At 43.1% G+C, this 10,700-nt stretch overlaps 1 long non-coding RNA gene across 1 annotated transcript; it reads left to right on the top strand.

The window, feature by feature from the left end:
* Positions 1–346: 346 nt before the first annotated feature.
* On the top strand, positions 347–3,122 carry LOC135410866 (uncharacterized). Its single transcript, XR_010428918.1, has 2 exons — positions 347–817; positions 1,360–3,122. It is a non-coding gene; the product is annotated as an uncharacterized LOC135410866 (long non-coding RNA).
* Positions 3,123–10,700: the final 7,578 nt, after the last annotated feature.

The raw sequence follows: 10,700 nt of genomic DNA, 5'->3' as shown, positions 1-10,700 counted from the left end.
AAACTGTTAATTTTAACACTGTGCGACAGCTGTATCGATCCTGAATAACCTGAAGCACACAAGACAAAGCATGTTTTGTTTCATAAATTAATGAATGAGGTGAAGATAAATCAGGATTGCCCTTTAACAATGGGGCCTATTCTTGTGTAGGTTAGGGATTGGGGTCGCACCCAACTGATGGTGCCCAACAGTTTCTGTTCATCTGGAGTAAAAGTATCCATCTGACTCTGCTCCCTCAAGAAATGGATGACTGCATAAACTAAGCGCTTGACTCATGACATACTGAAATTGACTCGGTTTCTCTTATGTTGCGCCTCGGCGGGGTCTCCCCGGATGCCGCCACGTCCATCGGCTCCCGCCGCCGGGAAGCGGCCGGGCATGAGCTCCGGCTCCCTCGGCGGCCACAGCGGTGGAGGAGGCGAATGGGGGCCCCGTGAGCGGCGACCTTCGCAGGGCGCTGCCGCGGCGGGAGATGTGCTTGCTCCCAGCGGCGCCAGGAGCAGCATGTTCCCCGGCGCCGACAGCGCTTGCAGCGCGGCCGGGCAGCCCGAGGCGGCGAGCGCCGCTGCCCCCGGCCCGCTGGGCTCGCACGGCCCCGGCGGCGGCGAGGAGGAGGCGGCGGTGGAACGGGGCTGAGCGCTGCGCTCCCGGGTGGATAGGGGACGGGATGGCGGCGGGAGTGAAGCCGGTCCTCCCTCCTCCTGTCCTTCTTCCTTCCTGCACTGCTCGAGAGCCCCACAATACTGTGAAGAATCACTGTTTTTCTCGCTTCCCGCTGCGGGGCACGCGGTTTTTGCCCAGGACGCGGAATTCGCGGGTGAGGGGTTGTAGCGGCGGATTTGCGGGCTCGGCAGAAGCGGCGGCGCGGAGCGAGGGGTTTAGCGGGGCTGTTCCCGAGGTGCGCGCGGCGCTCCGTGGTGGGTCATTGTCAGCCGGAGGCAGATATAAATCCTGCTCCTTTTCAGATCGACCCAGGGTGGGTCGAGAGGACCATCGGGGTTCGAGTCTTGGGTTGTAAAGAGGGATTGTTTCTCTTTAGAATCATTCTCGGCGAGAAGTGCACCCGGCGAAAAAGGAGATAAATCAGTTACATTGTGGCTTGCAGGCGGCTTAATGCCGAAAACACCTGTTGCCACGTAGAAAGTAAACTGAAAGCTGCTTCGTCTGGCTTCTGCCCCAGTTCTTCCCCAATTCGCTTCCACATGGAGACATTCAAGGTTCCCTCTCTCTGGGAAACCAGGAGCAATTGTCCCGTATCCAAACTAGTAGTGTTACCAAGGATAACTGGCATATGTTACTGCCGTACATCTTTAATATCTTTGTGAGTATTTCCATCTGATTTTTTTGTTCTCTTGTTAGTGATCGTCCCATGGTTCCCAGCTGCTCACCTGCTGTCCTACAGAGGTGATGGGCACGCGCAGTCAAATCCTGGCCCGGGTCACTCTCTTGGTTCAGCTGGGCTATGTCACCGGAGTTCCAGCTGCATTTTCTGGATTAACTTTGCATGCTGCTTGTTCATGGCACCATTCGTGACATACTCGGGCACGGACTCCATGTGGGATAATGGAATCATTTATTACAGTTCTTTCATGGTTTATATACCCCGTTACATCAGCAGTAAATTCCTGTTAGTAACTTTTCTCTATATCTACTTTTTAGTTAAGCATTCACTGTCCATGAAAATATAACACTACAGCAGTTTCCTACACACAAGGATACGTCTCTCCACGACCACATTTATCTTGCCAAGTTCCCCTTCTAAGTTTCTCCCAGGGTCATATAATCTCAGTTCCCTATATCTTGTCTCTGGTTAGAGGGATGTGATATATCCTGGACAATCTTCTGGACTCAGGACAAAACTGATTTTTTAAAACACTGGAGGGATCTCAAGAATAGAGGCTCTTTTTTTTGTTTGATTTGTTTTTTTTTTTCCCAAGACAGAGGACCTGGAGGAAATGATTGAGGAGAGAAAAAACACTTTCCTCCCATAATTGATGCTGAGTCATTTCTCTGTTGGATGATGAGGCAGAAACTCAATTATGGCAGAAGACAGACCGTGATGAAGTTTATCTGGCAGAACAACTTTCATATTTGGAAATCCAAAATCCAAGGACAGATTGGACTGGAAACTGGATTTAAAATCAGGCCTTCCCATCCAGGTGCTCCCAGTGTCTCAGTAGCCATTTATAAGATTCATATGATAATTTACCAGTGTTCTCCCATGGGTGAAACAAATCTTTTTCTCTCTGCTCATTCTTGGCTTGGCTGGTTGACCTCAAAGTGTCCTGCCAAATGTGGTGTCTGCTTAGCTACATAGGGAGAACTACTCTGCCATAGGAGAGAGTTAATGACTTGGACGGTGCTGCCTTTTGTGTTAAATTGACCTTGTGTCAGCTGCAAAGGCTGTGCAATCAGCTCTGTTGTGTGCTAAGGCAGGGTCTAGAATCATCCTGTCCCTCCTCCACCTGGGCCTTCAATGATGTTCTGTTGAACCACGGTCCTCAGAACCATTGTACTTCACAAAGTGCCTGCACAGGATGAAACTTTCTTATGTTAAATCAGTCTTTTTGCATGAAAGGCTCCCCTGGCTGTATATCTAGGCTTGCCTGTTGGTCTTAGATTTCTTTTCTTGTGCCAGGAGAGCCCCATGGGTTGCTTCCTGTGTCTCTACCACCCTGGGCTCAGCTGTACCTTCTTAACTCTTGCATGGTATTTAATGTCAACAAGTGGAAAAAGCATTGCTCTTCTCTCAGATATATGACATATCTTCTCTCTCTAACAGCTTAGGGAAAGACTCTTGTGATTGCTTCTTGCATTTGTTAAATAAGTATATTCCCATGAGTGTTTTGGGCAGAGAGCTTTGCCACAATGTCTTGTCCTGCACTTAGCCCTGCCTATTAAAAGAGAGACTGGTCTCCATCAAACAGCTTTCTGAAATATTTCTCCTAGTCCTTGAAAAAAAACCCCACAAATATATTGATCCATGTGCAGGGTTTTTGGAAGAATCTTGCATGAGAGATTTATTGGGTTTCAGCAACGATTGCTCTGCTCAGCTTTTGCCAAACACTCAAGCTCTTTGTTTAGTTGTCTTGTGTTGACAAATAAAATGTGTATGCAATTACTCTGCTGAATCAAAGCTTTAATCTTTCATATAGTGACAATTTTCTGTATTCCTGGCCCTCAGGGTACCTGGAACATACAGGTGATGACTGCTCTACATGGTTCGAAAATGCTTTTCTGGTGGACGTGTCCCTATGGCAGGGTGGTATATGCTGGGAATAAATTCACAAATATTCCTATGGGGCACAAGGGGATCATGAATCAAAGCTCTTGGACACTGACACAGCAATAAGGTCAATTGATTTGGTGTACTGTGCAACCTCGTCATGCCTTTATCCTGAATGTGATTGCTCCCTGGGATGTAGGATAACTGCAGAACCATATGTTGGTCCTTAACAGCAAGTTTGAAAAGACAAACCACAGTGAGTTCCTAGTGGGCATAACAAATTCTCCTTTTGTGAGTGCATTCAAGTCCATATTCAAGGCTATTTGGGGAAGGTGCTTTAGGTAGATGTGAAAATCTGAGCTATACCTTAAAATGACAAAACAAAGCATTATAGCTTGTGCTATACAAAGGTCAGGGCTAAAATGGTGTGTCTTTCCTCAGAACAGGCACTCAGGAAGAGTAACCTTCCGTCCCTGGAATAGCATTTTTTGTGCCATTAATCAAGGTACCCAACCTCTCTGCAAAAAGTTACTCCTCCTCTGCATCACATTAGTCTGTTGAGATGTCTTGTGCCCAGGGACAGTCTGTTGTGCTCTAGGCTGCAGAAAAAAACCCTGATTCTGTGTCCATGGTGCCAAAAATACAGACCCTAAAAAAGCTGTATTTGAGTTTTTTCAGTCTAGGGCATTCACTGCTTTCTCAAATGTTTATCATGCTCCTGACAAAGAGGTGGAGACTGAACTGGATTAAAGGACTGCTCTGCTTTTACAACAAATAATTGAAACACACTAATTTTTAACATTCTCTCTTTAGGTGAGTTATCAGAGGAAATAGGGAAAATGCACACCTTTCAGTGTGAGTAGATGGGAGTCGTGATGTCAATCCCATCCTTGGAGTAGGGGAAGGATGGAGTAGGTATATATGATGTCTAGAAAACCACTCTCATCCCATGCCCTCTTGTCAACAGCTCACTCTACACAGCAGGCCTCAAGAGTGGGAGGAAATGGCAATTCCTCTAATGGAAAGCATTTCCTCGCTCCAAGAACAGATTACACACCCTGTGGTAACACCTGCCATAGCCAAATAAAACCACTGGAGTAACACAGCCATTGCCAAACCACGTGCCATATTCCAGCTTTCAGAAAGCAACCACTGCCGAAAACAAAGAAACTCCATGTCCTGCAGACTTTGCTGTCTCTGAAGGTGCTGGCACAGCCAAAAGAATGTGCCAGATACAGGTTCTCCTAGGATTTAAGTGGCCCTGGATGGAGGAGCTCATTTTGCTCAGCACTGTTAAAGGTCCCTCTGGAAAATTTCTCCTCTGTAAAGCATGGTGCCTCCTGACTGTCTGCCCCGGAATTAGGAGGGCTCACACCTTTACTTTGAGAGTTGTTTTTTGGGTCTTTTTGTCTCTTAAAGTCCATATTGTTTGCACAAACTTAACTGTCTTTTTTTTTTTTTTTTTTTTTTTTTTAAGAAACCATTAATCTAGAAGCCTTCACCACTTCTAAAATGTTAAGGGAACTATTAATGTGGAAATCTTTAAAAATCTTTTGTCTTGTAACTATTGGAAACACTGACATGATCACACTCCAGACAGCTAATTTTTTCTGTTGCTATTGAGAGAAATTATGAGCTACTTAAGCAATCTCTCATTTGATCATGACACTACTGGTTTACAGCATGAACATCTTGCTGCTACATGGGATATGTTATTTCTAGTGAAATATGTTAAATTCAGAGCAGATTTTTTTTTATCAGACAGACATTCAAATTAGTAAAATAATTGGACAGGTGTGCTCAGTTTTTGACAGTGAAACCTCCTGATCTGAGTCACCAAGAAATAGAGGTGCTACAAAAAGACATTTAAGACTCCATGTGTTTGTTTCTTGTAACAGTCATCTATGATAGCTTTTCTTCAAAATTTTTGTCTTCTTTTCTTCCCTTATCTCTCCCCCAATACAGCTTTTCAACAGTCTAGTTGCCACTAAAGAGTTTCTTAATTTCTTTGAATATTTTTTCAAAGAAGACCCAGGAAGACTTCCAGAGACACTGTATTTTCACTTGCAAACATGTCTCAATTTTTCCTGTAGACAAGACATATCTGCAAAAAATCTCTTGTGTCCATTTAAAAACCCCGTTACTTTGCTTTCCTATCTCTTGGACTGCTTATCCACTGGGCAATTCTGTGAAAAATTAAGAAGGAGTTCTCTTCGATATGTTGATGTGCGTCCTAAAATCTGGAGATTTATTTGTTTAGGGTTCTCTCACTTTTAGTCTTTTTAAGGCATAATCACTTTTAGCATCCGTGGCTCTTGTTTGAAAATTATGTTAGATATCTAGAGAAGCTGGAATACTTGGTGAAGTGCTGAGTTATCTTGTCTGGGAAGGTTTCAAGGTTAGGCTAGACAGAACCATGACAGACCTGATCCAATATTGGCAGTGGTCCTGCTCCAAAGGCAAGGCAGGTCTGGAGGCCTCCTGATGTCCCTTCCAACCCAGTTACAGGCAAAAAGCTCTATGACACCAGCAGTGGGAGTTGAAGGGTGGTTCTTCACTGCCCTTATGAGATATACATTCAAAAACAGACTGAAAAGGGTTGTTCTTTATCATCCTCAGCATCTACAGCCTATAAAGGCTTTTCACGATGCTTATAGGCCCAAATGCTAACCCACCATGGACAAGCTATCCAGACATTAGTTTTATTTTTCATCCACCATTCAACAGTGAAACAAAATGGTAAAATTCTGGAGTTTGACGGCCTGTAATGGTTGCTGGATGAGACAGTTTTCCTTTCAAGTTAGGTTGAGCTCTTTTCCTTGCTGCTCATCCTCAGGCTGACAAGGCTGCTCTTCTGAGATATAGCTAACAGCTGTATGTTTGTGGCAGCCAGGAGAGACAATAGCTGGGGTAAATGCATGACAGCTTTGGTCAAATAAGCATTACATATTATATCTACTGCAATTAGGAAACAAACAGAAAAGACAAATCCCAGTGAAGGAAAAGGTGCCAGAACATACATTGATATTTTTACCTTACAGCTTCTCAGATTTTCTCACTAGGAGAACCACCACTCCTTACTTTTTTTTTTTCTCCCTCATGGATTTTTTTCTTTTTGGTTTTGTGCCTGAATGGATGGAAATCTCTGTAGCTTATTTTAGATATACGTTTAGTCTCCCTGGGATACTCTTTCAATAATTTACAGATCAGCTGTAGAGCACAGGTGTATGTGTGGGAGAACTGACAGCAGGGAAGCTCAAATCTGAAACCTCCTCTCTGACATCTTTATTTCTTCATTTTATGATTGGGAATCAAGCATATTTTAAAATGCCTTGAAATATTAATTTAGCCTAAGCAAGAACTGAGTAGGTGGGGATTCAATTTTTCCAATGCCAGTAACTAAAATAAAACAGATTAAGGATTTGTGAGAAAAATGTCAGCTTTTCTATGTTTTCCTGTTAGTGCATTAAAAAAGTAGATGTGGAAGCAAGATGAACTGCTCGGGAACTTTAGAGAGTTTAAGTAAAGCAAATGGGAAGTTCTGCAGCTGGAACCCAACTACCAGCAGGACAAATTAGGGCTAACAGATTAGAAAGCAGCTTTGCAGAAGACATGAGTGTCCTGTTGTACACACTGGACACTGGCAAGACCACATCTGGATGCTGTGCTCAGCATTGGGCTGCCTAGTACAGGACCAACATTGAGGTACTATATCAAATCTAGTAGAGGCCATTGGGATGACCAGGGCTGGAGCAGAGGTGATCAGTGTGGGAGGAGAGGCAGAAGGATCTGAGCTTGTTCAGCCTAAGGAGAGTACCAAGGAAACAGATCTAGACACTTTTTTGGAGGTACGCAGAGAAAGAATAGGAAGCCATGGGAACACTTTGCAACCAGGGGAACTCCTACTAGATGTTAGACAATCTTGGGTTGGCCTTGTTCTAGCCACAGTCAAGGTGTACTGAACAACCTGCTGAACAAAGCAAGTGAGGATTTGAACTCCTAGTTCAACACAAGTTGCCTCTCAGTATTTGGGTTGCCTTGAGCCAATGTCTCACTCTCTGTGTTTTGAGCTCCTGTCTCAGGGAGGGCTGGGGAAACAGCATGGTTGTCTCTGCATTTTCTGAGGCTTCTGTGTGACAGAGAACAAAGAAGCAAGTTAGGGGAAGATGAATGTTGTCAATTCTGGCTCGCAGTGGTGGTTGGACACTCGTCTAAAATGCACAGTTAAGAAGGGTTTTGTCTGGTCAGACATCTAACACACCTTGCAGCTACCTCCTGAAGAGCATTAATATTTTTCCCTCCTCTCACACAGAGGAGGAGTGGTTTTGAAAGTCCAATATCTAGATGATTAAAGATATTGCTGCTCATTGCCCTTTAGTCTGCCACTGAGATCGATTTGTTTAGGATAGAAAATCCTCAGATAAATTTTGTGCAATATTAGTCTTCAATGGGAGCTGATGAGTCCTGAAGAACCTGATGTTATTAAAACCAAGGAACTGACCTCTGGCACTAAAAAATCTTCAGTATTTGAATGAGCTCTTTTTCAATTAGTGTAAATTAGAGGAAAATTTATTTCTAATTTCAGAACTGTGCACTGTAGAAGAGTGAGAATAACAATTAATACTTTGATATTTACAGAGTAGTAACACTCCTGTCCTATTTTTATGCTTCAAAAATTTTTTAAACTAGAGAGATGCTGGTATTTGGATCCAGCCCCATGGAAAAGTTGAAAAGCAAACACTCTAGCTCAGGCCTATTTTACAAAATTACAAATAAAAGCTTTCTGTAAATTTAATTGCTGCTACTTCATGCCGTGAACAGGAACTCAGAGGAGTTGGATCTTGGCTTGGACTCTGATGGGAAGATAGATTTTGGTGATCATCCTTGTGTGGGAAGACACACAGCCAAATGGCTGAATACCAGGGTTAAAGGAAGGAAGGTTAGCTCATGTTTGCTGTAGTTTTGCAGGTGTACACAGGACAGCTTTCCTGCAAGTCAGCTGATGACTGAAAACTCACAGAGCTGCCAGGAGCTGACTGTGAGACCAGCCCTGCCAGTATGATGCTACTTATAAGTACCATGAGAGTGGTGGGGCAATGGCAGAACATATTGTGCCCTGTGAAAAGCTCCTGTCCCTGCTCTCTACCCAAACTTAATAGTACCTTCAAGAAACACAAAAATGAGATTCCTGTTTTGCCACTTAAAAGCAGAAGGAAATATTGTTAATTTCTCAAAGGCTAGATATGTGTTGAATTATTTGGTCCTGTTCAGATAAGAAAATATATGACTTGACTGTCTGCCAGTGGATATTCAATAATAGCAATGACAAATTCCTGTTTGTGGATAACTGATTCTGTAGGACCATATCTGGAGCTCTGCACCTGGACGCATATCTGTCAGGCAAATAAATTCTCTGCAGGAGATTCATTTAGTCTGTTGCTTTTAGGACATGTAAGATTTGGCTCTGGTCTCAAAAAGTATAATTTGTCAAGGACTTTCTATGCATACCTTAATATTTTCATGAATCAAAGGTTTTCATGGAATTTTTTCAATCTCTTTAAACTTTTGTATGTCAGTGTTATAATTATAATAAACATAGCATTTCTTTTCCTTCTTTCCTTCCCTTCCAGTTTCTTTTTGATTTTTCTCTCCCCTTCTGCACTTGTAAAAGGAAGAGAAGAGAATGGACCACCACTGCTTGGTGAATTTTCTTCCAAAAATCTCTTAGTTTTTATGACCTGAACTGATGGGTTTTCAATATCTGCATCCTGTTTCTACCTCTATTTCTTATTACATGGTAATTATTTTTTGTGAGTCAGCTGAGGCAGTACAGGAAGGACTTTCAAAAGTGATAGGTCCTAGTCCATGGTTTAGTAAGAAACAAAAGGCATTTGGGGCCTGGGAAGCTGAAGTTCAGGGCCAGAAAGATAATTCCCTCTGCATAGAAGGTTGAAAACACCATATTCACTGTATTCATCTTCATGTTTATTTCTTTAGCTGTTTGTTTTGGGTTTGATTGGTTTTTCCTTTTTTTCAGCAGCTGGAAAGGCTTCTAGAGGAGAGATTTAGACTAGATGTTAGGAAGAAGTTCCTTTGCCTAGAGAAACTGTGGATGCCCGAGGTCTGGACGTGTTCAAGGCTAGGTTGGGTGGGCTTTCAGCAGCCTGGTCTGGTGCATGGCATCCCTGCCCACGGCAGGAGGGTTGGGACTGGATGATCTTTAAGGTCCTTTGCAACCCTAGCCATTCTATGATTACTAAATAATTGAATTAAAGGGATATTTTCAGCTTTTTTATACAATCCAACAAAACATATCCCATTGCATGTGATTTCTGTAAAAAAAAAAGAAAAGCAGGAAAAAACATAGAAAAGTACAGTAACACCAGTGCACCAACCTGGACTCTATAATGCTGGATCAAAACTAGGGATCTGTCATTTGGAAGTGGCTTGGTGGGAAACTCCAGCTTAGAGTTTCTTACTCCTGGAGCAAGTTTTATATGCAGTGGAAACTGCTTTTTCTGGCTGTATTGCTAGTGGAAAGTCTTCTTCCCTAGGCATGGCACAAAATGGGAGCACTGGTGTGTAGCTGCCATAAGGCAGGGAAAAGGGAGAAGAAAACCAGGTGGCTTGGATATCTGGAGGAACTAGAACAAGACCATGGGCCACATAGAAGTTAAGCAGATCCAAAAATCACCATCATTTTGCTTTAGATCTTAGTTTCTGCAAAAACCTCCATGGTGTAATTAAAATTTTTTAGAAATCAGTCAGTTTTAAATGTGAGGAAAATGCCTTGTCTTTCCTGAGTCTGAAAGTTTTCTTTTAAGAAGAAGAAGGAAAAGGTGCAGTTTGATGCAAGAATTCCTCTTCCCCAAAAGGTGCAAGATTTCCACAGCTCAATAAAGTTGTCTGAGCAGTTTTTGCTGCTCATTTCTCCTGTTGTCCTTAGCAGCACATTTTTCATGGGACAGATTTTCAGGTGTTATCTGATTCATTTCTTCTGCAGGCAAAGGGTTGCATGTCAGATCTCTCTGCTAGTTACTTCTGAAAAGGAGTGAATGGGGGCATCCTACTCTAGTAGTTGAGAAATGCCCTTACTACTCAGTATCACAACGCACTATTCACTGCTGGGGCAAATGTTACAGCAGTGATGAGCCCAGGGCTCTGTGAGCTCAGCTACAGCAGCCCTCACACCTCAGAGGGCTGCTGAGTTTTTTATATACTCAAATAATACCATCTCTGCTGGTAAGTTCTCTTCTCAAACCTGAAGTTCTGGCAGATATTATTTTTGAGATGGGATAGTTAGAAGAAAATACTTATTTATTAATTTGATTCTGCTGTACTTGGTCTGATCTAATATACCAATCAATGGTTGAATCAAGGATGGCTCTGCCAGGCCAGTCCATCCCTGTGGGCAAAGCAGGTTTCAGCTGGCCTGGTTTTTGGCTTCTAGCTTTGTGCTAATCCTTGGATGCCT

Source organism: Pseudopipra pipra, chromosome 3 (assembly GCF_036250125.1).
Source record: "Pseudopipra pipra isolate bDixPip1 chromosome 3, bDixPip1.hap1, whole genome shotgun sequence".
Lineage (NCBI taxonomy): Eukaryota > Metazoa > Chordata > Aves > Passeriformes > Pipridae > Pseudopipra > Pseudopipra pipra.
This window is presented reverse-complemented; position numbering and strand designations above follow the sequence as displayed.